The sequence below is a fragment of the Cricetulus griseus genome, chromosome 6 (assembly GCF_003668045.3).
Source record: "Cricetulus griseus strain 17A/GY chromosome 6, alternate assembly CriGri-PICRH-1.0, whole genome shotgun sequence".
NCBI lineage: Eukaryota > Metazoa > Chordata > Mammalia > Rodentia > Cricetidae > Cricetulus > Cricetulus griseus.
In genome coordinates, this window is record NC_048599.1 from 22094997 (window position 1) to 22121880 (window position 26884).

Here is a 26884-nt window from a genome sequence, read left to right on the forward strand (position 1 = left end):
AAGACTCAAGCTACTCAGGTTGGAATGGAAGCACATTATCAAAACCCCTAAATAAAATGAGCAGAATGTGGTGATGCCTGTAATCCCTGCACTCTGGAGGCCGAAGCAAGAGAATTGTGAGCTTGAGGGTAGCCTGATCTACATAATGATAACCTGTTAGAAGAATAGGGAGACTCAGGCACCAGAGTCATCATCAGAGGGCAACTTGTGGAAGTCCAGTCTCCCCTCTACCATGTGGGTCCCAAGGACTGAACTCAGCAGTCTTGGCAGCAAGTGCCTAACCGCTGAGCCACCCTGTTGGCACTAAATCAGTAAATTTTTTTATTTGTGTATGTCTGTGCCTGCATATGTGTGTGCCACCCATGTATTGGTGTCCATGGAAGCCAAAAAAGGGTGTCACATCATTTGGAGCTGGGGTTGTAGGTGGTCATACGCCTCCCAACATGGGTACTAGAAATCAAATTCAGACCCTCTGGAAAAGGAGCTCAAATTACTATTACTAATCACTGACTCATCTCTCCAGTCCCTGAATTAGTCATTTTAAAACCTCCTTTTAAAAGGCCCAGGCTTCACAAAAAAAAAAAAAAAAAAAAAAAAAAAAAAAAAAAAAAAAAAAAAGCCCAGGCTTCAAACCAAGTAGTAGTGGTAGCACACACCTTCAATACCAGCCCTTGAGAGCAGGCAAATCTCTGTGAGCTGGAGGCCAACCTGGTCTACAAAGCTAATTCTAGGACAGCCAGGGCTACAGAGAAACCTTGTCTCAAAAGGGGAGAAAAATAAAAAAGGCCCAGAGGGCTTCCCTGGTGAATTCTCTTGACCTTAGCTGAATGACAGGATGCTTCAGTGGTGGATGGGACCAGACACTCAGGGAGAGTCAAGGCCGGGTCTCTATCAGGGCCCATCTCCAATTCACTCCATGAAACCAGTGTTCCACAAGGACAACACAAGCACTAGTGGACTGGAATCTCAGAATCTGGAGTCAAAACTGTCCACAGTCAACAAGCAAACTGTCTCCGGACCCATAGGAGAGAATCTGAGCCAGGCCAAGTGTCCCTTTATCCCAGGGTACACGTTTGGTTTCATTTCTAAAATCCAGTGACTAACAGAACTAACGCACATGATGATCTCAACGTGTGGTGATCTAAACACACGGGGGAAAGATGTCTGATGTAACCCCACACCCTTTCACCACAAAACACACAGAAAAAGCAGTGGGCCAATACCCGAGATGCCAACATTCAGAAAGCAGAGGCAGAGAGATCACAAGTTTGGAGGCTATCCTGGGCAACGTGAGACTCTGTTTAAGAACCAGGGGACAGAAGGAGGAAGTTCCAGAGGAGGATGAGGAGAGATGGAGAAGACGGGGGGGGGGGGGGGACAAGTGGGGAGCTACCTCACCTGCCAGATGGTAACTGGAAAAGCCACAGCTCACGTGGTGCTAATGGTGACAGACAGACAGAAAGCCCGGATGTCCCCAGCCGCACTTCTGCCTGAAACTGTACTTGGGGCTGCAGTCAGGGCAGCTAAAGAGGAAAGCAGCATACAAAGCGCTCAGGCTAAGTAGGAAGGCGGCAAATCACCTCTACTTGCAGATGACACAGTTGGTTTGCTTGTTGGTTTTCTTTTGAGACAGTGTCTCAGGTAGCCCAGGATGGCTTTGAGCTCCAAGGCTAGCTCTGAACTGATTGTCCTGCCTCTGTCTCCTAAATTTTGTGTCTATGCTGGGCCAACATGATCTCATACAAAGAAAACTAAGGATTCTACAAAAATCTCAGAACTAGCGGGCGAGTTCAGGAAGGTTATACATTACAGAAACAATGTGTAAGAAACCAGGACTGGTGAGATGGACGGCTCCATGAGTAAAGGTGCCAGCTGCCAAGCAACAAACCCTGACTGACTCCCCAGGACCCACATGGTGGAAGGAGAGAACCGTCTCCCAAAAGTTGTCCTCTGGCCTCCACTTAAATGCCATGGCACATGCACACATGTGCACACACAAAATAAAAAACTTTAAAAACCTTTTGTAAATTGAGCTCGGAGTGTGGCTAAATGTGTGCTAAATGCTACTCACCAAGCAGCACATGACCTTGGGATTCACCCCTGGCTCCACAAAATACAGAAACTGCATTTCCAGACACTAGTAACTAATAAACCAAACATGAAAGTAAGAAAAGAATATCCCATGACATCAAAAAATCGAGAACAAGATCAACAAAAGAAAGGTAAGACGTAAGCTCCCAAAAGTTACGAACCTGCTGTAAGAACTTAAAGACCTAATTAAAGGAAAAGCCACCCTGCTCACAAGTCCTGAGAGCAAATACCGGTCAGATGGCAACATAGGCTGAGGGATGCTGTCAGCGAGACACCAGCGCACACAAGCATGAAGACCTGAGTTTGAGCCCCAGTAGCCACTGCCGAAAGCCCAGCTCTGTGAAGCAGACAGGCAGATCCCTGGGGCTCACGTCTGCAGCCTAAGTCAGTGAGAACCTGTCTCAACAAAGTAGATGGCACCCGAGGGATAACACCTAAATAGCCTGCCCCGCCCCCACACTAACACATGCATGGGAACCTGTGCACACATGTACACACACAAAAGATGGCAATCCTCCCACCAGATCAACTGGGGTGGCACAGCTGGCTTCTCTACAATAACTGACAACCTGACTTAAAAATATATATGGAAAGTCGAGAAGCCCAGAATTGTCAAAATCATCCTGAAACAGAAAACAGTTTGAGGAGGTGCACTTCTCAGTTTCAAAAAACACTGTAGACCTGAGGTAATCACTGCAGTGTGGACTGCTGCACCCATAGCTTAACAACCCAACAGAACAGCTTCGGAAATACAGCTTCAGGGCTGACAAGACGGCTCAGCGGATAAGGGGACTGTTTCATGAGCCTGATGAATCTGGTTCCATCCCCAGAACAGACTCCACAAAGGTGTTGTCTGAACTCCATATGTGCACCAAGATACATGTGCTAGTGTACACATGCGCACGCGCGCGCGCACACACACACATACACACACACACACTCACACACACACACACACATACACACACACACACTCACACACACACTAGTAATAATAATAAATAAATTTTTAAAAAGAAATATCACCCACAGAGTCACATGACATTACAAGGGCACCAAGACAACTCAACGGAGACAGCACAGTCTTGCAACAAAGGCTACTGGGACCTCAGGGCAGCCACACATAACAGGAAAATGCTTGGCAGTTTCCTCCATCTAAACACTAAAACAGCTTGAAATGGATCACAAGCCTGAACCTAAGAGGCAGAATGAGCATGCATGAAGAAAGTTGGACACGGTGGCACACACCTGTAATCCCAGGACTTGGGAAGTGGAGTGGAGGCAGGGGCATGAGCCTCTGCTACGAAGCAAGTTTGAGGCTAGCCTAGGCTACATGAAAGATGAGAGCCTGTCTCAAAATAAATAAACCAGAAAAAGAAACAAAGAAACAAAACTCATAAAGAAATATAGGCAAAATTTTCATGACCTTGGGCATAATGACTTCCCATACAGGACAAGGACCCAAGCAACAGAAAAAAAAAAAGTTTTTATTTATCCTAATTTAAAATTCCAATGGTCTTTCCAGAGGAACCCTTAACAGAGCAAAGAGAGGAGCCAGGAGAAGTATAGCAGGACTGAAATCCCAGCACGTGGGAGGCTGAGGCAGAAAGATCATGAATTGGAGGCTAGCCTGGGCTACATAGTAAGGCATGATAACCAGACAGAATCTAGACTCACTAGGGAGACAGGCCAGTGGGAAAGTCTGTGGGAGATTATTTTGATTGCTTTCTCTGCAGTGGAGACACGCCCACTGTGGGTGGCACCGTTGGCTGGGATCCTGGACTGTATAAGTGGAGACAGAGCTGGGTGGCAGCCTGCATCCACCCTCTCTGCCTCCTGACTGTGGATGAAATGTTATCGGCGGAGTCAAGCTCCCACACCTTGACAACCCAGACATGGAAGAAGATAGTTCCAAACTGGGTAACAAGGGATTTATATCTAGAAGATATATCGAAACCTAGACCATCAAGATGGCTCAGATGGGTAAAGGTGTTTTCTGCCAAGTCCAAAGATCTGAGTTCAACTCCCAGGACCCACATGGTAGAAAGAGCAAAACAATTCCCCAAAACTGTGCTCTGACCTCATGTGCCATGACATTTGGGCAACACACACATACACCCCCCAAAAAAGGAAAGAAAAGAAAATCAATGTTTAAAAAAAAATTCTGGAGGGAGGAGGGAACATATGAGCAAGGAAGGCCAAAGTCATGATGGAGAAATCTACAGAGACAGCTGAACCAAGCTTTGGAAACTCATGAACTCTAGACCTACAACTGTGGAGACTCCAGGGGACCCAACTAAGCCCTCTGTATGTGGGAGACAGTTGTGAAGCTTGGGCTATCTGAGGCAGTAGAACCACAATACAACCCTGGTACATGAGCTAGCTTGTTAGAACCTACTCCCTATGGTGGGATGCCATTCTCAGTCTTAATGCATGGAAGAGGGGCCAGGCCCTGCCCCAACCTACTGTCCCAGACTATGTTGACTCTTCATGACTCCCTTACCCTTGAGGAGGAGTGGACTTGGGGTGGGCTAGGGGAAGGTGAGGGAGGGTGGCGGGAAGAGAGTGGGAAGAACTGTGCTTGCAATGTAAAATGAAATTTTAAAAAAAATGAAAAATGGGGGGGAATAAAAAAAATTCTGACCAGGCAGTGATGACACATGCCTTTAATTCTAGCACTCCAGAGGCAGAGGCAGAGGCAGGCTGATCTCTGTGAGTTTGAGACCAACCTGGTCTACAGAGCTCATTCCAGGACAGCCAGAGCTGTTACACAGAGAAACCCTGTCTCAACAAACAAAACAAAAGTTCTAAGGCTGGAGAGATGGCTCAGTGATTAGCAGCACTTGCTGCCCTTACAGAGGTCCAGGGTTTAGTTCCCGTATCAGGCAGCTCACAACCAATGGTACCCTCCATCCAGTTCTAGGAGGAACTGACAACCTCTTCTGGCCTGGAGGCAACCTGTACTCACACACACACACACACACACACACACACACACACACACACACACACACACACACAAATACATACGTGAAAGTTAAAAACAAATCCTGGGCTGGGAGCTAAGTGGCAGAGCACTGCCCTGGCATGAGTGAGGACCCAGATGTAAACCCCAGCACTACAACTGGACAACAACCACAATCCAATTTAAAAATGGGCAAAGGACACAAACAGGCATTTCTCCCAAGAACCAATCTGCAGCGACATGGACAGAAGCACATCTCCAGCACCCACAAGAAAAGGCAAATCAGTCATGTGAGATGCTGTGCTTCACCCACAGAACGTCTGTTATCAGAAAGACAGCAGCACCAAGCACTGTCGAGAACACGGGGCGCTTGGACCTTCCTCTATTGTTGTGGGGCATCAAGCTATGGGCCACTTGGAAACACAGTCTGGCCTTCCTTTAAAAGGATGTCCACTCCCAGGTACACATCAGCAGCAATTCAAGATACAACCACACAAAAACCCACACCCATAGCTCACAGGGCAGCATTGCACAGAAACAACACAATACCCGTCAACTGACCAACAGTTGTACAATGTACACCTGCTGGGTACAATCAGAGGAGCAACACTAGGCTTAGAGCTCACTGCTGTGCCCACCCACTGCCTCAGTTCCACTTGGAAAGTCTAAGTTTGTCTTTCTCATCTTTCCATCTCCCTCGGCCTGGCACTTGAGCACTACTGGGCATCCTTACTCCATCTGAAGAGTTTCCTAATGCCACGCAGCTGGCTGGCAGATGTCCATTACAGAGCCCACCTGGATTCCTGGCCTCCAACTCAGGAAGCATGATTTTCCCTTCTTCTTATCCATCTCCCTCCTCCTGACACCCGAGGTCTTCAACTGCCTATCCTGGTGTTTTCCTCTCAAACTCCTATAAAATTGCCCTCCAGTTTCAAAATAAAATAGTACATTAGAGGGACATGGTAAATGCCACGTCCATCACAGCAGTGCTCATAATAGCCAAGAAACAGCCCAATATCTACCAACCAAGAAATAAATCAACACGGATGGAACTGGAGGACAAGTGGGAAGTGAAATATGCCAGGCTCCAAAAGTCCCACCTGATCTCATTCACATGCAGAGCCTCAAGAAGTTACTATCTGGGGTGGGAGAGGCAGCAGTTAAAAGTATTTGCTGCTCTTGCAGAGGACCCAAGTTCAGTTCCCAGCATCCATCTGTAATTCCAGCTCCAGAGGAATGATGCTCTCTTCTAGCCACCTCAGGAATCCGCACACACATGCACATACACATATTTAAAATAAAAATAATTTTTTTTAAATGTTGACATCGGGGCTGGAGAGATGGCTCAGAGGTTAAGAGCACTGACTGCTCTTCCAGAGGTCCTGAGTTCAGTTCCCAGCAACCACATGGTAGCTCACAACCATCCATTATGAGATCTGGTGCCCTCTTCTGGTGTGCAGATATACATGGAAGCAGAATGTTGTATACATAATAAATAAATAAAATATTTTTTTAAAAAAATGTTGACATCATGGGTCTGGAGAGATGGCTCAGTGGTTAAGAGCATTGACTAATCCTCCAGAGGTCCTGAGTTCAATTCCCAGCAACTACATGGTGGCTTACAACTGTCTATAATGGAATCTGATACCAAAAAAAAAAAAAAGTTGACAGCATGGGCTGGAGAAATGACTCAGTGGTTAAGAACACTGGCTGCTCTTCCAGAGGTTCTGGGTTCAATTCCCAGCACTCACATGGCAGTTCACAGCAGTCTTTAACTGTAGTACTATGGGATCCAATGCCTTATTCTGATATACAGTATATACATGCAGGCAGAACATTTATATACAAAAAATAGATAAATAAATCTTTTTTAAAGAAATGTTGACATCATAGAAGCTGGGGTAGAACAGTGTTTCTCAAAGGCTGAGGAAGAAAGAAAGCAAGGGGATGGAGAGAGATTGACCATTGTGACTAAAGTCCCTGTGTGCCTGTCACTGAACAGCTGGATGCCAACAGGTAACAATGTACTGCACATTTCAAAACCTGCAAGGAGTGATCCTGAATGTTCTCACACAGCTTAGAAACGGAGTGTCTGGGTTTCTAACAGATTCACTCGGGTTTGACCATTATAAAACACATACACACAGTGGCTGGGGGGATGGCAATTGCAGAGCAGGAGTGAGGGAGGGTTTCATGTTACACATAAACACATACAGTTTTATGTAAATTTAAAAATATTTTTATTACATATCATTTTTGGAGATTTATTATTTTATGTGTTTTGTTTACGTGTATGCCTGTGCACCCTGCACATACCTTGCACTCAAGGGGGGCAGAAGAGGGTGTTGGATCTCCTGAAATTGCAGTTACAGATGGCTGTGAGTCATCATGTGGGTGCTTGGAATTGAACCTAGGTCCTTTGGAAGAGCAGCCAGTGCTCATAATCAATACGCTATCACTCTAACCCTACTGTGTGTGTGTGTGTGTGTGTGTGTGTGTGTGTGTGTGTGTGTGTGTGTGTTTGGGGGAGGGATGCTCTTGCCACTCTGTGCATTGGAGGTCAGAGAACAACCTGGAAGAGTTAGCTCTCTCCTTCTACATGTGGGCTCCAGGGATCACACTCAGGTTGTCAGCATAGGTGACAAGCATCTTTACCCATGTAGCCATTTCACCAGCCCTCAAAAACATTTTAATGTGTTAAAAATAGATCTATATGGGGTGTGGGGAAATGGCTCAGTGGGCAAAGTGCCTGCTAAGCAAGCATGAGAGTCTGAGTTCAGATGCACAACACTATATAAAGCCAGGCATGACAGCATGTGCCTGTGACCCCAGGGATGGATACCAGGGACTTCCCGACCTAGTCTAGCTGGGACAGTGAGGTGTAGGTTCAATGACAGACACTATCTCAAAGAATCAAGATGAACAAGTGATTGAAGAAGACATCAAACAAGTGAGCACATGCAGGCATGCATACCCACACACCTACACACAGAGAGTCAGAGGATAGAGACAGACAGACAGACAGACAGACAGACAGACAGACAGACAGACAGACAGAATATCCACACAATGAAATATTATTTGACAAGAAGTCTTGGTACAACTGGATACATGATACCCCAACTAAGTAGATCTTGAAAATATTATGCTAAGTGAACAGAGCCAATCAGCTCTGTCAAGACCATGTGATGGACCAAATGGATTAATGTCATGGGAGTTTATATTATATCGTTGTGATGTTTGTAAACTATTCTAGAAATCAGTGTTCACCCAACAGATTGGCAAATTGATACTTCTTTAATTTAGCCTCAAACCCAGTAACATCTCTAGTATGGTAGCAGAGAGGGCAACTAGGGTGGACAGCACACATGGCTACTGCTTCTCTAAAAGACACTCTGTCAACAGTACCCAAATTATAACAACAGAGTCAATATCATGAGTTCAGGACCAACCTGAGCTACATAGTGTAAGTCGCCTGAGTTACACAGTCAGTTGGAGGTGAGCTTGTGCTTTTGCATTAAGTTGGGTTACCTAGCCACTTAGAGGTTAGCCCAGGCTACATAGTTAGTTCACGGTCAGCCTAGACTACATGAGACACCCCCCTCCCTGAGTCAGAAACTGACATACACCCCACTTACCTGCCTCTGTTCAGATCCTGGTTCAGCCTGTCATGGCTGCACAGGCCACTCAGTGTTCTTAGCCTCCGTATTCTGTCCTGCAGAAGGATGTTTGTCAGTGATTTCTCCACATGGCTGTGGTAAGCCACAGTCTGCGCCAGTGATCAATGTTACTATGGACACCAGGTGACTGTCCCAGTCACCCAGAGCCTTTGAGTGGGTGTGCGTGCGTGCGTGCGTGCGAGAGCAGCAGTGTGCTCTAGCAGCAGAGAGCAGGCAGGCTTCCTGCAGAGGAAGGGCTGCAGGGAGGAGCAGGGTCCCCATGGTAGGGATGGAGTCTCTGGCAAAGGGAGTCTTCCAGTCACCCATCCTTGAAAAGCCACTGGGCTGAGAACCTACTACACACCAGCTGGCTGCAGCCAAGGGATGAGACACACAAAGGAAGAACCAGCAGAGCTTCACCCAGCCCCCACCCCACAGATCCGAAGAGGGACTGCTCAAAGTCACCCAGCACTCTCAGACCCCCCTTCTCCCATCCCAGAGGACAAACTCCCAGGGACAGACACCATGCTAAGCGGTACACTCCATGCATGGATCCAGGATGCTCCGCCCTACCCATGTGGTCAGCTCTTCTGTAGAAGAGAAAACTGGAGCACAAAGAGGTTTAGCTGTTTGCCTGAGGTCACCCAGCAGCTAAAAGACAGCACTAGACCTGGGCGATGGTGGCGCACGCCTTTAATCCCAGCACTCGGGAGGCAGAGGCAGGTGGATCTCTATGAGTTCGAGACCAACCAGGTCTACAAGAGCTAGTTCCAGGTCAGCCTCCAAAGCCACAGAGAAACCCTGTCTCAAAAAAACCAAAAAAAAAAAAAAAAAAAAAAAAAAAAAAAAAAAAAAAAAAAGACAGCACTAGGAAGCTGGGATTATCTGGGATCTACAGTCTCTTATACCCCAGGGACCAATCCTCAGTGAAGGCACCAGCAGGGCCTGTGTTTGCCTGCCATTGCCCATTCCCCCTTAGGCTGTTCTCAGCAAGGCCAGGAACACCACAGTACCACTGAGCACTGGGAAGGCAGGCACATCTGCCATGTAGGAATGAGTAGGGGGTGGTGGGTAGATTGGGCAGTGCAGGGGTCTCCACAGGCACCTACCCAGCCAGGCAGGGGAGCATCATGGTTTGGTATATCCTGGACAAGTCCTTAGAAACCTCCTTTGGTGTCACTCTTGGGGGCAGCACCCTAGCCCACAGCTGCTTTGGCAAGGGACTTTCCTCTGACCCTCATTGCCAGCTCCCCAGTTCTCCCAGACCCTGACCACAGGGACAGACAGATAGCTATGTCTTTTTGCAGAGTTGCCAGGAAATACTCAGGTGCTAAGTCAGGTGCCTGAGCCACCATCTGAGGTCTCAGATATCTTCTAGCCCTCTTCCCAAGGTCACTTGTCCCAGTTGACCTCATAGGGAGCCTTAAGCTCACAGGTCAGCTCATTTTTCCAATGGGGAACAGAGACCAGACAGAAAGAGGGGTACACACTACAGGCCCCAGGAGTCAAGCTACCACAGCCTCCCCTCCGGCCTCCCAGACAGAGGTGCAGGGTGGTAGCACGGGAGCCCGAGGGGCCAAAGGATGGGCCCCCAGCTGACATTCAGACAGGTCCCAGCAATGGCCACCTGTGGTGGGGCAAAGGACCTGTGAGGGCATCACCCATCTCACAAGAGGGATGTCCTCCCTGCGGGCAGGCACCTGCTCCATAAATCTGTCTTTAGCGTTACCATGGGAGCTGCTTGCTTACCTGGGTAGCCTTCCACTAGTGGCTCAACAATGTGGACAGGATGAAGGGCTAAGGAAATAACGCACAACAGCAGCGATGACTGAAACTCTCACAGAGCTTCATGTAGCCCAGGCTGGCCTCAAACGCACATCATAGCTGAGGATGACCTTGAAGTTCTGACCTCCTGCCTTCACCTCCCAAATTCAGTTTACACAGTGGTAGGGACTGAACCCAGGGCCTCGGGTAAGCACTCTACCTAACACCCAGTGGCATCCCCAGCACTTTCATGATTTTTCTAGAGATAAGAGTCACACTATACAGCATTGGCTATCCTAGAATTCAGTATGTAGACCTGGCTGGCCTTGAACTCAGAGATCCACCTACCTCTGTCTCCCTCCCAAGTACTGGAATTAAAGGTATGTGCCACAATATCAGTCCTTTGTGTCATTCTTTTTTCTTTTTTGAGACACGGTTTCTCTGTGTAGCCTTGCTTGACCTCACTCTGCAGACCAAGCTAGCCTTGAACTCATCAAGATCCATCTGCCTCTGCCTCCTAAGTGCTAGGATCAAAGGTGTGTGCTACGACCGCCTGGCCCTATGTGTTGTTAAGCCCATTTTACTGATGAGGAGAAACAAGTGAGTCTAAGGTCCCATCCTATGACAGCTGGTGACTCCTGTGACATTCCCCCAGGTTTTTCCTACATCAGGCTGCCCCCAGGGGCTACAAAAGGCTCTACGAGAAGAGCCTGCAGCTGGGCTGGTCTTTCCTGGAACCAGCACATGGACGGCTCCAATGCAGACTCCTGGGCAAGACAGGAGCAGTGGGGTAGGGACAGACCCTTCTGTAAGAGTTCAGACCATTCAAAATGGAGTTCTAGCAGCCTGTGGCCTCATAGTTTAACATCTAAAGACAGGGTCCAGCAAACCCTTCCTTTCCACACTGTCCCAGAAAGAGGCAGGGAGGACAGGAAGGTGTGGCTGGAGTTGTCCCAACTTAGTGGAGGAGCCGCCGGCACAAGGCCTAAGGGACACCCCAAAATGGCTTATTAATAAGTTCAGGGAGATCACTGTGTGACACTAGGCAGGCCACCCTCAGCCAGTGTCTGGGCAGCGTCTGGACACTAAGCACAAGCTCAGGATGGGGGAGTGACCTTGGTGGGACACTGAGGTAACAAGTTACAATCTTTCCCCAGCTTCTCCAAGGTCATCTGGATGGCCCCTCCATACTGGCAGCAGGAGGATGGGCCCTGAGGGGGGCTGCCAGCCGGCCCCTGCCCACGGTGCCCGCTGTTCCCTGCCAACAGCTCTGGTTGCTTCTCAACTCCGGGAACACAGTGCCCCCTCCTCCCCACCCACACCCAGGTGGCATCTCCCTTGGGGACATGGGTGGGCAGGAACACCAAGTAGCCAGGCCCCATTGCACAAGTAGTCCTAAGCTCTACCCCACCCCTTAGTCCACAGGTGCCATCTCCTTTCCCTTTCCATGCACTGGAGACAAGGGAGCATGAGCGGAGGCAGAGGTCAGCAAGATGGTCCAGACACCTCACTGCCTGTGGGGGGCTTGCTGCTTGCTCCACCTCCCTCCACCCCCTCCCATGGAGTCTCCAGCTGCTGGGCCTTCACACACGATGCTTCCTCCTCAGGGGCTGATCACAGTCAGTTCACCTGTCCTTGCCCAGGTGAAAAGCGGTACCCCTCTTTATCTGGGCTAACAGAGCCCTCCCTCAACATGAGGATCAAGAGCAGAACCACCTTGAATCAAAACCCAGCTCCAGCCCTTCCTTACTGTGAGACCTTGGCACAGTTTCTCTACCTCTCTGTGCCTGTTTCCTCTCCTATATAACCAGAATACACACACAGCCTACTTTAAAGAACAGCCACGAGAATGAAGTAAGTTCCTGTCTGTGAAGCCCTGAGAATAGGACCCAGAGCCCAGCAAGCATGCCCTGCATATCTGCTGCCCATCAAAGCTGTGGCTACTGTGTGCGGAGCACCCACTGGGTGATAGGCCCCGGGCTATCAGAGAGGCTGCCCATATGACTCACATCAACCTCAGCAGCAAACTGTACCAGGAGAAAGCGGGGGCCGCTAGTAGGAAGGAACGGTGGGCTTTAGGCAGGTTACAGACCCGTGGCTGTGCAGAAATACTGGCACATTTAACACGGGGCACCGGAGATCTACTTTAGCATGACATGAGGGACGGCAAAGGAAGGGGGAGGGGTGGAGGGCTCTGCTATGGCTCTCCATACAGAAAGAAAATGGCTACGTTAAACAGTGAACTATGCCTGAGTACTGCAGTACTCAGTACCAAGTACTCCAAACAGACAACCATCTGCTCCTCGCCAGCATGTACTGCAGCCCTGCCCACTTCCAGCCCACAGTCCACCCTGGACACGGGCCCCCGCCCCTCAGGTCCTTCTGTCTTCTTCCTCCTCTATTCTCTCCTTCCTCAGACTCTTGATGTTGCCCCAACACTCCAAGGCCGTCTCAGGGCCTCTGCACTGGTATTCCCTCCCTAGGATCTCCTCCTGAGAACTGTAAGCCCACCCCACTCGCAATGCCAGCCAGTCTTTCAGTGTGAGCACCTTCCTGGATGCCCACCCACTTCCCCTCCGTTTTATGTAGGGTCCACAGCACTTGACCCCCATTAGCAGACCACGTCCCTTGTTTGCTGCTTTTCTGGCTGCCCTGTAGGTCAACCAACTGCAAAGACAGGGACCGTGTCCAGCTAGTTCTCTGATGTGTCTCCAGCCTCCAGAATACTGCCTGGTGCATAAAAGTGCCCAGGGTACATGGCTGGCTACATCATCCATGCATCCGTCATCCATCCATGCATGTTCATCGCCATAGGAGGATAGACTGGTAGATGGAAGGGTGAAGATGACTGGGTAGGTGGATGAGTGAAAGGATAGACAGGTAAGTGAATGGGTAGATATGTACATGGATGGGCCCCACTGAGGAACAGGCAGCTGGGTGAATAGGTAAGTAGGTGGACAGATGGATAGATAGACAGATGGACAGACGGATAGAAGATGGCAGGGTGGGGGTAGATGAGTGGATAGACAGTAGGTGGACAAGTGGTGAGTGGGTAGTTAGGGGGAAGGATGGGCACCACCTAGAGCCTCCCAGGAAGGAGAGAGAGCCTAAACCACAGGTCTATTCATCCCAGGGACTAGGCCCCATCCCCTTCTCTCCCTGCCCCCTGCACTGCACGAGCTTCCAGCAGAGACTCTGACCACCCAACTTATACAGCCAATGTAAAATATAAAGCAGTTCCAGTCCCGGGCCCCACCCAGCAACAGGCCTGAGCTAGGAACTGGGTGGGAGGTGGGGGATGGTGTCAACCAAGTGAGTAAGGAGTGAGCAGGAGTGAGAGAGGGTGCATGGGGGTGGGGGAGCAGGCAGATCCCAGGGCCATAGCAGTCAGAACATGCCTGATCCTGCATTCTCAGTGCAAGCATGCTGGGGGCTGTCTAAGCCTCAAACCGGCTTTGCCAGTGTCACTGGGCAGAGTGCCCGCAGGCTCCAGCTGGCCCTGGAAAAGGCGGGGAGGTGGGGGGGGTGTGCACGGGGATGCTGACCCAGGACCTGCAGCCTAGGAAGATAAAAGCTAACCAAGTAGAAAATGAGGCTCACACCTCAAGCCCGGTGTAGACAGACTGGTCCCTGTTACTCTCTTCTGGACTTCAGCCCCTGACCTGTTCCAGGAAGAACAAGATCTCTTCCCACTAGGCTGTGTTCTAAGCCTGACATCCAGGCCACAGTACCCCAGGTCAGTTATGACTGTAACCTAACACAAAGTTGCAACCTGCTTAAAACAAGATTCCCCCCCACACACCCGGTTTTATTGTTCTAACTCAAGAATCCCTGGGACATGAACCATATAGATGACAACATTATGTTGCAATGTCAAGAAGCTGGAAACCAGCTTCCAGGATGAAGGAAGACAAGGCCAGGAAGTGAGGGGAGCCTGAGAAGGGCAGGATGAGCTGGGCCCTGGAGCTAGGCAGTTAAGTGACCCAGCTCAGAACACTGACGTGTTCTGCCAGGCTAGGAGGCCTTCTGAAAACTGGTGCCCTTCTGGACTGTTTCCCCATGTGGAAAGAGACTTCGAGCTCTGATTCCAGGAACCTTCAACCCCAAAGTGCTGAGATATTGAAAAGGAACTCCAGCCTTGGCCGAAGTCCAGCTGTGGCTGTGCAGGCCCTCACACCCCAGACACCTGCAATGCCTGAGGCTTCCCCGAAGCACTGTGTGGGAAAGACTATTAGCAGCAGAGGAAACTGATGCTCAGTTGACACAGCAAGTTGGAGTCAAGCTTTCCCCAGCCTAGAGGCATACAGAGTAGTCTCTGCTTACCAAGATAAGAAATACTTTAATATTGCTGGCTGGGGCCAGACAGTGGTGGCACACACCTTTAATCCCAGCACTTGGGAGGCAGAGGCAGACAGATCTCTGTGAGTTGGAGGACAGCCTGGTCTACAGAGTGAGTTCCAGGACAGCCATAACTGTTACACAGAGAAACTCTGTCTTCAAAAACCTTAAAAAGAAAAAAATTTGCTGGCTGGGATTTGGGGATCAGGGTCCGTATTCTCTAAAGCCATAGGTCCCCTAGGCCCTGACAGCCCGAACCCAGCCCTGCTCACTGTGTGATCCTGGCCATGAAGAAGCCATGCTCAGCCTCAGTTTCCTGTCTTCAATAGTCTGGTTCCAAACCTTGTCAGCCTCAGCCCCAAACACTTGTGTTTGTCCTCTCATGCATTGCCAAACTGGGCCAGAAAGCTTCTCAGAGATGCCGATCCAAATCCTTCAGCCCTTGACCTCCCCACAGGTCCTACCCTAAAGGTACAGGGACACCAAAACCCTGCTGGTCACCATACCGGCTCTACCCTTCCCCTCATTTCCCTCTACTGTACAGGTCAATAGCTCTCCCTTCCCTGGAAACAGCATGTTCCTGCCTAAGGCCATTCTCTTTGCCCAGAGTTTACCCCCCTCACCCCATACGTGCGCGCCTCACACCCTCACTGTCTCTGAGGCTTCAGGACTCACACCACCCGCTCCAATAGGCATTTCAATGGCAGCACCCCAGCCAACCCCACTCTCTTCCAGTCAGAGTTCAAAAGAGAATTTTTCAGGGGACTTAAGGGTCCCTCAGCCCTGTCTGAGGCCTTCAACTTCTCTTTCCTGGACTGAATCTTCACTCTGATGGCAGCAATCTCTGGATGAGTTCAGGTCCACTTGTACTTGCTAACAACTGGCTATTTGGTGGTAAGTGTTACATTAAAACTAGCATACAGTGTTGGGCGGTGTGGCTCACGCCTTTAATCCCAGCACTCAGGAGGCAGAGGCAGGCGGATCTCTGTGAGTTTGAGGCCAGCCTGGTCTACTGAGCAAGTTCCAGGACAGCCAGAACTACACAGAGAAACCTTTCTCAAAAACGAAAAAAACAAAACAAAACAACAACAACAAAAAAAAAAAACAAAACAAAAACAAAAAAACGAACTAACAAGAAACTGCTGAAACAGTTGGACACATTCAGGACAGAGCAGTCAGTGTCGTCAAAAAGCATAGGCCCAGCAAGGGGAGTCTCCTGGGGTGGAGGGATGGAAGGAAGATGGACCAATGGGGAGATGAATGCGTGAGGGAGAGGATGACTAGCGGATGGAAGGGCAGATGCACAGGGCACCCACAGCAGGCTTGGATTTGCCAGGGATGCCCGGGCCCCTGACAAGTACTCAAGAAAGGGAAGAGACACTGAGCTCCCCAGCCAGAATGGCCAGGCTGTGAAACCCATTGGATTCCCACCCTTGGTCTCAGAAAGCTCCTTCTCCCAGGGGATGGAGAGCAGAGGAGGGGCAGACAGCCCTGCTCCCCAGGGAGGGGGCTCCCAGGCTCCATCTGTCTCCCCACAAAGGGGCTTTGTCCTTGGAACTGAGAGCCTTGGGTGCCCGGAAGCTGCCCCTTGGCAGCTCAGCAAGGCCTCGGCTCTGAGCCAGGTTCTCCCAGGACTGACTGTACAACACTAGACACAGCCCTCCAAAGGCTAGCCTCCATTTCTGTGGGGGGAGAAACTGAGGCTCAGGAAGGCAAAATCGCTTAGCCAAGCTCTCCCAGCTGGAGTCCAAGTGAGGCTTCAAAGGCAGGCCTGTTGTATCCCACAGTAGACAGTTCTCAGACCATGGAGAGCTCAAGAGAGGGAGGACTGTGCCCTGGGAGGCTCACCCAAAAGGAAGGAGGCTGGGACCTGGACCAAAGCCCACCCCAGGTGCCTGTGGAACCCACCATTGGATCCCCCCATTTCCTGAGGGACAGTGCGACCAAGAGATGCTGTGAGAGGCGACCATGGCAAATCTCCCTGCCCACTCCCACCCCCACCAGGCTCTTCCTATTCCCAGACAGAACCACTCAGCAGAGTTCCCTAGGCCACTGCAGCAAGGCCACACAGCCTGAGCCAGGCATGATCCACAGAACTGGGTACATCCATCTCCCCAGGGACCTCCCACCGCATAAGGCTGTGTGTAAACACTTCAGCATTATGCCTGGGGTATCCACAGAGGGCACCAGGTCCAAATCCCAGCTCCCAGTGCTCAGAGGGAGCTGGCACACTGCACCACCAGGCCCTGATCAGGCTCCTCCTTAGGCCAGCTTCTGTCCTCCACCCAGTGAGGGACTTTGATCCCTGTTTTGAACCCCAGCCCCACTTCATCCTCCTCTGCCCTCCACCACCTACACCTTCCCTGCTCCCATCACTCTATGACAACAAAGTCTAAGTGTGCTGGATGGACTAAGGCCCCTTCTTAGTGCCTATACATGACCACAGCCCCAGGCTATGCTCGCGTCCACCCACTCTCACGGCTACACACCCCACATTACACATACACCCTCTAGTTCCTGGGTTCCCTCTGTCCAGCATGCCCTCACTCATCTTTCTCTCATGACCTCTTGCTCACCCTTTAAGTCCTAGGTATCACTTCTGGGAAGCCCACCTGGCATTGTTAGGCTGACATCATTCCTGTGGTACCTAGCTTACAGTAGAGCAACCATCAGGGTCTGTACTTAGCTTCCCAGAGCATTACTCCCAGAGAGTCCCAAATCAGCCCCCAAGATGGATCATGTCACCCTGTCCTCCACAGTACATCTCCTCTCAGAGCCTGGGGGCAGCCTCCTGTGCCCCTCCCTCACCCCACCAGGTGTGTGTCCTATCACTGGCTCAGGCACCATCAGTTGCTAATCAAGGACTATGCAGACAGCCCCAAAGGCAGGCAACCTCAAAGGTAGCCAAGGCCTGTTCTGGCCATGATGCCCACGGATCCAAGGTGTGGGCCGAGTGGGTGGAGGGGGAGCTGCCTGCGAGTGGCCAACTGGTAACCAAACCCACATTGCTTCTAAAACTAGGGCACAGGATTGAAACAGGAACAGCAGAATCGTCCCCAAATAGAACGGTGGCTCATCTGGTTCCAGGCTTTTAGAACACCTGGAGGGGTGGGGGTGGGGAGCAGGAGGCAAATTCTGCAGTGGAGGCCCACTCAACCCACACCACCTTCCCCAGACCCCAGGCTGCCCACCTGCAGGGCTCTGGTCATACCATCCTCTGCCTGGGAAAATCTCCCCTTCCTGCCCCTCAACCTCGACCACTGAGGGAAAACTTCCTAAAGCTGGAAGATATTTAGGGAGAAGGAGCTTGTCATGTTCCAACCCAAGAGGAAAAGCTGCTGCCTCCTGACGTGGACAAGGAAGACGCCATTTTCCTGGGCTCCCAGCAGAGGCAGGTGGAACAGGACCGACTTCAGCCTCCATTGGGGACTAGGCAAAGCTTGGAACAAAGTCCACAGGGCACAGCTTGGCCACTGAATACATAGAAGGAACCTCCCAGTGTCACCCCTTCAGTGCTGTGTGATTCCAGGGAAGCCACTTTACCTCTCCGATCCATTTGGGAACTCACAGAGAAGGCAGACTCAAGACTCAGAAGGATAGGAGTATTCTAGTTGCCCAAGCAGGGAGAGGCAACCTGAGGCAAGTTTCCTCACCTGTCAAATGAAGGTGCTCCGTGGGTTCTATCTCCCTCACAGCCCTGCCGGGGTGCACGGGTAACTACACACAGTGCTCTGTAAACTATCAAGAGCTATATTGTTGGGAGTGATAGTTACCACACATTTCCTTAGAGGCAGAGAAAACCAGCCTAGAGTCAGGGCTTGCCACCTACAGACAGAGCGGGAGCCTTGAAAGACAGCAGAGAAAGAGGCAGAGGAGGCTCTGGGAAAAGACTTCGGGGAAGGGGACAGCCAGAGATACTTTAGCTCCTGGAGGCCTTGAGCAACTGTGGGGTACCTAGCCCAGTGTAATGGTGGACCCTATAATCCCAACTCTCAGAAAACTGAGGCAAGCCAGGCGGTGGTGGCACTCGCCTTTAATCCCAGCACTTGGGAGGCAGAGGCAGTGAGCTCGAGACCAGTCTGATCTACTGAGTTGCAAAGCAGCCTCCAAAGCTACAGAGAAACCTTGTCTCCGAAAACAAAACAAAAAAAGAAAGAAAGGAAGGAAGGAAGGAAGGAAGGAAGGAAGGAAGGAAGGAAGGAAGAAAGAAAGAAAGAAAGAAAGAAAGAAAGAAAGAAAGAAAGAAAGAAAGAAAGAAAACTGAGGCAAGAGGATTACTGCTGCCAGTCTGGGCTACGAGATGAGTTCCAAGTCAGCCTAGACTATATAGCAAGACCACACACACACACACACACACACACACACACACACACACCTATCCAATAAAATAGGGGACATTGGAGGACCTGTACAGGCAAAGGTATGGGCACCCAACTATCTAAGCAATCATGAAACCAGTCAGTGGTTCAAAGCACCTGCGGGGTAACCCACAGCAGAGACACATGGGAAAAGGGAGGCTGGGGCTGAGGAAGGAGCTCTGTGCTGAGAGGCAACATCTCCAGGAGCTATGCAGAGCTCGGACCCTTCTCTGAGCCTCTACCTGCCACTACCTAAAGAAAGTGCAGTTTGTACCCAGGCCATGTGGCCCAGCATTTGGAGCACCCAGATGGTGGATAACTCCTAGGGAGGGCCCCTCAAGTTAGGGGAGTCTTAGGCACTGGAGGTCATGGATGGCTATGTGATCAGGTTCCAGGAGGGGCAGGGAGAGAGGAGAGCTGGCCTCAGAGTAGCTTGATGGAGCTGGCGGGTTCCAATCAATGCAACCCCTCCTAGATGCACAGGGCAGGACAACCAGAGACCAAGGTGGCCAGTGCCAGCCCTGAGGGTTCCCAGATCAATTTGTCTTTCCACCTCATCACAGAATCACCTTCCCTCACAGCCTCAAAATCACCAAGTGGGCCCTGTGCCCACACACTGGACATACACTAGCATGCCTCACAGTCAGGCCACCTTCTCATAGCTATACTAGAGCTACACAGATTGGGGAAACTGAGGCATGGAGCAGTCATTTTCCCCACAATCAGATGCAACAAACAGGCCACTATGCCAGGATTCAAACCCCAAACCAACTGATCGCTAGGCCTCACCACTACCAGGAGATCATGCACCTGGATCACCCAATACCCACCAGTCACAGTATGTACCCAGGAAGTCAGGGAGCCCATACTCTGCCTAAGAAAGATGTCAGACACACTGGGGACACTCAGCAGAATCAGATATCCACAGCACCCAGACTCCAGGAGTCCATGCTCACACCTCACTTGCTGGTGACTACAGCCATAGTCCTTCGCTTCTCAGAGCCCCTGCTCATCTTCCACGAAATAGAAATAAAGGTTCCACCCACTCCAGGATAAGGAACACATACAGTGGGCCACCCTGCTACCTGTGGTGCAGCCCTAGAGAACATAATTCGTAGATACCGACATCAGATAAACCCAAGTACAGGCCACAAGTTGGACAGGGTGGCCTGAGTGAAGCTATCAGGCTCCAGGAAGTCCACCATGCCTCCTGGGGCCACTCCAACCCTGCCTGTTTCCAACCCCCAATGTCAGATTCGATCGTGCTGGCTGCACAGTCCAGCAGGCCCAAGGACGCCTAAGGACCCATGTCTACCATTGCCAATAGGTGGCAGACACCCTCCCCATCCTGAACACTCCCCACCCTACCCAACTCCAGCTAGGACCATGTCTCAGGTTCTCAGGGAAGGGGAAAACTCCATGATGGAGACGCTGAGGACCAGAACAGGAAGAGACAAACCACAATCTTTCAATTTCTTCTCGCTCGTGCTTCTCCTTTCTACAGCTCCTCTGCGTAGTCCCAGGGGAAGTTACTCGCCCCAAGTCCTGTAGCAACAAGTAGAGGGGTGGGGGTTCTGGCTTCTTGCTCTGGGATTCTCCCTAATTGCCTAGTCTTCTCTCTAGTCAGGCTATCTGGCAGTGTTGTGGTCATGGGCAGGCTGGCTGGTGAAGACAGTCATACATCAAAAAAAGACATTAGGATTTTCTTCCTAGCTTGGCTAACTTGTCCTGAGTCTTTCTCCTTCACTCCCCCCACAGTGAAGGAGAAGGTCTAGATAGATCAGGAATGACATAGCACACAGACAATGCTTGCTAAGCTTCTGCCCAGAGCAGACATTACTAATCTATCATAGCACTGTTTCCCATGAAAACCAACAGTGGACATCAGAATGCTTCACACAGCTTGTGGAATTGGAGTCAGGACTTCTCGTCTGAGCCAGAGAAAGGAAATATATATATAATGTACACTAAACATCAGTAGATTAAGCTACTGGGATTACTTTAGCAAAGAGGTTGTGATTTGACTCTGGGCTTGCCAGTGGAATGAGCCTTGAGCAACAGGTCTCCTTCTCTAAGAGCAGTGAAGCAGGGCCAGCTCCAGTGAGGGCATGTGGGATCCTAGCCTCTCCTTGGCCCTGTCAGCTGCAAGTCCATTTTATATCTTCCGCCTTGTGTCACATGACCAGGAGCAATCTGCTCACATTTATTAAGCCCTGAATGTGTTAGCTACCCATGTCCATCCTCTTGGGATATCCAGGGAGCCATGAGTCAGCCACACTTCATGGATGAGGAAACTGAGGCCCCTCAAAAGTGATGACCTCTCCCCAGAAAGCCAGAGAGATTCTCCCCAGGGAGGTGAAAGGTACATAGGAGACACAAAGGGCTATGAAGTCTGGAAGACCATAGAGGGGCAGGAGAACCTCAAACCTCAGTTCTCCTCAAACAGTAGGGCTTCCACCAAGGGCTTCTGCGGGCCTCTGAGACTCCCGTAGCACCAATTCTGAATGTGGAGTTCAGAGCCCTCCAGCCCGTTCCTGGCTGTCACCTGGGAAACCCTAGGCCAGTGGCCTTTTCTCTCTAGGTCTTAACAGTTTACATTCAGACAGCTAGACCCAGCTCGACTTTCTGCCACAGAGAGTGCAAGGCTCATGGTCACCTAGCACACTGATGTCCTTTCCTATCAACATCCTCTTCTAGACAAGCTCTGCCCAAAGTGGGACCTTCAGACCAATGCCATCACCCACTCAAGTCCATGGCCACACGGATGGCAAGGCAGAGCCCAGAGATGCCAGTGGGCTTCCCAATGCCACATACAGCCATTTTTTTTGGCAGAGATGGGCTGGTCCTCGGTTTTAAAGAAGAAACAAAAAGACTCAGTGAAGGACCCAAAGACACACAGTAAATGGGACAGTCAGCAGTCAGAACTTGAACTCAGGCCTGTCAGATGCACAAGCATGATCTCCGGTTTCCTGTCTGACCATCCCTGTCCTCCAGCTCACTCCCAAGTTTCTCCCCACTGCACTGAGCCTCCTAGGCCTTGGTTCTCACTGCCTCTGGTTTCATGGGTCGGACTTCTACTGTACCTTCAAAGCCTAGTGTCATACACTACCTCCTCTTGAGACCTGATCTAAGGTCCGCACAGCTGACCATTAGCTCCGTGCGGCGGCCTCCAGCTAACGCTGGTTCACACGGCTCCCTGTGTAAAAATGGAGGACAGGATCCTTCTCAGGGCTTCTGGGAGCCCTCACTGAGACCAGCCCAACTGATAGCAGGCCCTGTTTGACCATCCTCTCTCATGGCTCTCCCCTTGTTCCTCCACAACAGCCATGCTCTCCCCCACCTCAGGCCTTTGCACAGACCTCTCCCTCTGCCTGGCGTACCTTCCCCTAGCTTCATGCCCAGGTAACCCTCCTACACTCTTCCTGCAAGATTCCTCTGTTCCCTAGGCCTTGCCCTTATCACAGCCATGATTATATATTCATTTATCTGGCCACTTGGCTTATCCGCCTTACTCCAGTTTCTAGAAGCCAAGGACCTGTTCACAATTTCCCAGCAAGTCCCCAGGCAGATGACCTTCTGAGCAGAGGGGAAGAACACTGGTCCAGCTGCACTCTTGGCTAGCTGGCCACTGCTTGCTCCAGCTCAAGCTCCTCCTTCAGGAAGCTGTCGTCCTCCTACCACAAAGCTGCTCAACAAAGTTCACAGGCCCTAGTGCATAGTAAGTGCTCAATGTACGATCAAAGACAGCCGAGGACCAGGTGGATAACAGGGACAAAAACCATTTAGCCAGTCCTCCTTAGATCCTGGGACTTAGAGGACCCAGACATGCTCCATTCCCACCCCTACTGTCAGATGAGAATGGGGTAAAAGCCCAAGCAGGAGGCAGCCTATAAGCTGGAGGCTGGTGGGGGGCTGGGGAAAGGGACACGACAGGAAACAGAAGAGGATTGGGTGGGAGAGATAGGGTTGCCCTAAGGCTGGAAGAACAAGGATGAACATGAGATGGGGCGTGCCCCTAACACTCATTCTCAGTGTGTACCCCAGGATACAAGCAGTCAGCTGAGAGGTGACACACTATAAGTCACTTCCCCTTGTGGAAAGGCCACCTCACCGGGACACACCCCATCTCCAGCAGGGCCTTATGGCTCTGCCAGGTGGGGGTGATATGGGAGGAGTCTTTTTCCAACAATGCCTTGTTCCTGACCCCAAACTATACAGCCTTCACTGTCACTGCAGGTTAAAGGGCAGCCAGCCAGCTCCTCTGAAGTCTAAGTTCCAGTTCCAGCTGCAGACTGAGCTAGCCCCAGGAGGAGTTCAGTGAACCTCAACAGCTCTGATCATCATGGCTCCACCTGATTTATCTGTCCGTCCTGTAGTGCCAAGGCTAGCACCAGGGCCTTGGGCATGCGAAGCCTGTGCTCTACCACTGAGTGCCTTCACAATCTGATTGATCATTCCTTTCTGACAAGACTGAGGCAAAAGGAACCCAGAGCTGACTATATTCACACAGCTGTGGGCCACAGGAGGGTGCTCGGATATTGAGGCTCTAGGGCACCCTTCGAGACACAGTTACCCTCTCCTGCAGGCAGCTGTGCCACAAGCACCCCAGTCATCTTGTGCAGGCTCCAGGGTGGAACTCATTTATTGACACCCCACCCCATGCATGCCAACTCCTTAGCTGCCAGAAGCACAGGGAGTAATCACCTGAGGACCCTGTCACTGCTGTGAAGGATCCAAGGAGCAGCCCCCAGCTCAGATCACCCAGGAAAACAAGAGACTTTGATGCTTGGACTCAAAAGTCTGGAAAGAGCCCCATCCCCGCCCGCCCCGCCCCACCCCCGCACGCGCCCCGCCCCCATGCCCACCTTGGAAACTGAATCTGACTTCCACCCAGGTGAACCCATCACCATTGCTCACACAGTTTGTGAGTCAGGGAAGACCTTGTTTAGGGCCTCATAAGCCTCACACGTCTCTGTCCACTTTTCTCCCTCTGAATACCTTAGAGGTTTAGGGGTTACCCAGGGAAAAGTCCCCTCTGTCCACTCCACTCTTCAACCAGCCTAGCAGTCCTGGCCGTCTACCCATCACTGAGAAGGGCCTTGGCTCAGAGAGCTAAGGCAGTTGTCTCCAAGACACACAGCATGACAAGTGGTGGTTCTAGTGGGGACACAAACTCACCTCCAGTACCTGCCCGGGTGGGCAAGTGGACCTAGTAGTGGTACTGAAACACCAAAACTTTTGCCAACTTCGGAGCCGGCAGGTCGCTGGGCCCGAGGAGGGGCGAGGCTGGGGGCTGGCGGGGGTGAGGGGAGGACAGAGTGGCCCAGTCTCCGCCAGGCCAACAGCACCAGGCCCTAACCGAGGCCCGGAGACCCAAGGAGGTCGCGTGGCCACCAGGGAGCCCAGTCCCCAGCGCCCACCCCACCCCCAACCCCCACTCCGGGCCGGGGGCGCAGGGCCCCGCAGCCGCGATCGCGGGCGGCGCCGATCGGCCGGGTTTTCAGATGTGGCCTAGCCGGGCTGGGGACTCTGCGGCCGAGGGTCCCCACGCGCCGGTGCCCCCCGCGCCCCGCCCGGCCTCCCCCGCGCATCCCAACAAAAGGCCGCGCCGGGCAGGTCGCGGGCCGCGGCGGGGAGTGGGCAGGGCGGGAGCCCGCAGCGGGGCGCGGGGCTGGCGGGGCGGGGGCGCTCACCTGCGGCGCGGCCGCGGGCTCCGGACGCGCCCGGGCGGACCCCAGCGGGGCGCGCAGCGCTGGCGGGCGGCGGCCTGGCCGCTCCGGCGGGGCGGCCGGGTGGATTCCGGGCCGGGAGAGACAGACCTAGAGAAAGGGAGGAGGCGGCGGCGGCGGCGGCAGCGGCGAGGGGGAGGGAGCGCGCGGGAGGAGGGGCCGCGGCCGATGCGAGCCGGAGAAAGAAGGAAGCGCGGACCCGGGCCCCGCCGGCGACCCGGGGGACCTGCTGTGCGAGCCGGGCCCCGCGCCTCCCGCACCCAGCCCCCTCCCCGCAGCTCCACCCGCGGGGGCGCCCTCTCGCCCCGGACCAACCTAGCTACCTGAGCTACGCACCGATGGCTAGCACTATCTTCCAGACACGGAAACTGAGGCAACTGGCCACACCAGCTTTGACCTGATTGTCTTTAACCAGAGACTGGGACCAGAGGGGCAGAGTGAGGAGGAGAGAGGCAGCTTTATTAAAATGTATCAAGAGGCGAAACAGTGGCTCACTATGTGACACAGGCTGGCCTTGAACTTGTGGGAGGCTCCAGCTTCTGCCTATGGAGGGCAGGGACTGCAAGCATCAGGCCAGCCCTAAATTCATTTTCAGCGCATGCAGAGACCACGTACATCTGCTGGGAAGTATGCAGGTAGTCAGCCACTGAGGACAGCAGGATCAGCCAAACAGGAAGTAGAGAAGGAAAATGGGATAAGGGGGCGGGATGTGGTTTCAGGTTGGTCTCAAAGACCACCCCTCACAAACGCCAGTCCCTGTCCAGGTTCTAGGGCTGCCCCTTGGGCCAGGGAGGGGGTCCACCTCTGACTCCTCCGTTCCCCTCTAGAAAGATGAATCCGACCATCTGCCTCCATCCTCCTTCCTTGAAAGTGCTCCCATCTCACAGGTGGCCAACTGAGACCCAACCAGGTTAATGTGGCACCAGGCCTGAGCTTTCTCCTGGTGGAGACCCCTCCTGAAGGGCAGGTTCCCATCCTCCCAGAACATAAGAGGCTCCAGCCTCAGGGTACAATGTATGTCCCAGCAGGCCAGGAAGGAGCAAAGCTTTGAGTCAGGCTGATCTAAGTTCACATCTAGGCCAGGTGCCTCAGGGTTTGTTCAGTCATCAGTTTCCTGTTCCAGCCTCCTCCCGTTGTGAAGTAGGTAGGAGTGGACAGGACTGGGATCTGAAGGCCGCACTGCTGAGTGCAAGTGTGGCCAGGGTAGCCCACTGAGCCAGAAGAGAGAACGGGGCTGCTCAGGATCCTCATGAACAGCAGGCAAAGTAGCCACTCCTGTTTGCAAGACTTGCTTAAAGTTTAACGGCAGTTTCCCAGGACTCCCTTGGGCAGGCCCTGGCTGGAGGAGCAGGTTTCTCCGCCCTCTTCCCCGCCAAAGACTTGTCTAATGGCCTTCACTGGCCACACTGGGCTGGGGGAAGGGTGGCTACTCTTCCTGTAAGGTGCTGGAGCTGGTTCTCAGAGGCTTGCAAACACTTAGGACCGCTGTCCTCCTTCTCAGGGCCATATTCAGTGATGTCAGACTGGTCACCTGGCATCGGCCTCCAAGGAAGTATGTTCTACTTGGAAATGGAGAAATTTGACAAACCATACCTTAGCTTTTTCTTCCAGAGAGTTGCTTGTTAAATATTTGCCAGCGTATCACTACATCCATTGCTGGAAGTTCAACAGAAAGATCTGGACATTGGGCGTTTCCAAACCTAAGACGATGGAAAGCTTCAAAGTACAAACTTTGGACCCATGGGCTTGGGTTGAGGCCTCAACTCTACCTCTTTGCAAATATATAAATGACCAAGAACACGCCATTTTTCTGAGCTCAGTACACCAAAAACCTGCAAAATGGGTAAGGACAACTCATCCTCAGAATTGGCATGAGAGGAGAGAGAGGTGAGGTAGGTTTGAACTGTCTATGCGGCCTCACACCTGGAACTACCTCTAGCTCTGAGGTCACAGTAACAGCCAGGGCTCTCAGAGGAAATG

The 26884-nt window shown here is 51.8% G+C and overlaps 1 protein-coding gene across 5 annotated transcripts in view; it reads right to left on the reverse strand.

Annotated features, from left to right (window-relative positions):
• Src (SRC proto-oncogene, non-receptor tyrosine kinase) overlaps positions 1-25474 on the reverse strand; it is a 49775-nt gene extending 24301 nt beyond the window's left edge. Inside the window, exons 1-2 of one of the 5 annotated variants that reach the window (XM_035446033.1) lie at positions 25241-25474; positions 8695-8771 (exon numbers count right to left, since the gene is read on the reverse strand). The gene's annotated coding sequence lies outside the window, so the exon portion shown is untranslated. Of the gene's footprint in view, positions 1-8694; positions 8772-10464; positions 10593-24353; positions 24484-25240 lie in introns of those variants that run through there. The other 4 variants (XM_035446034.1, XM_035446031.1, XM_027421268.2 and 1 more) reach the window with 4 other exon arrangements.
• Positions 25475-26884: the final 1410 nt, after the last annotated feature.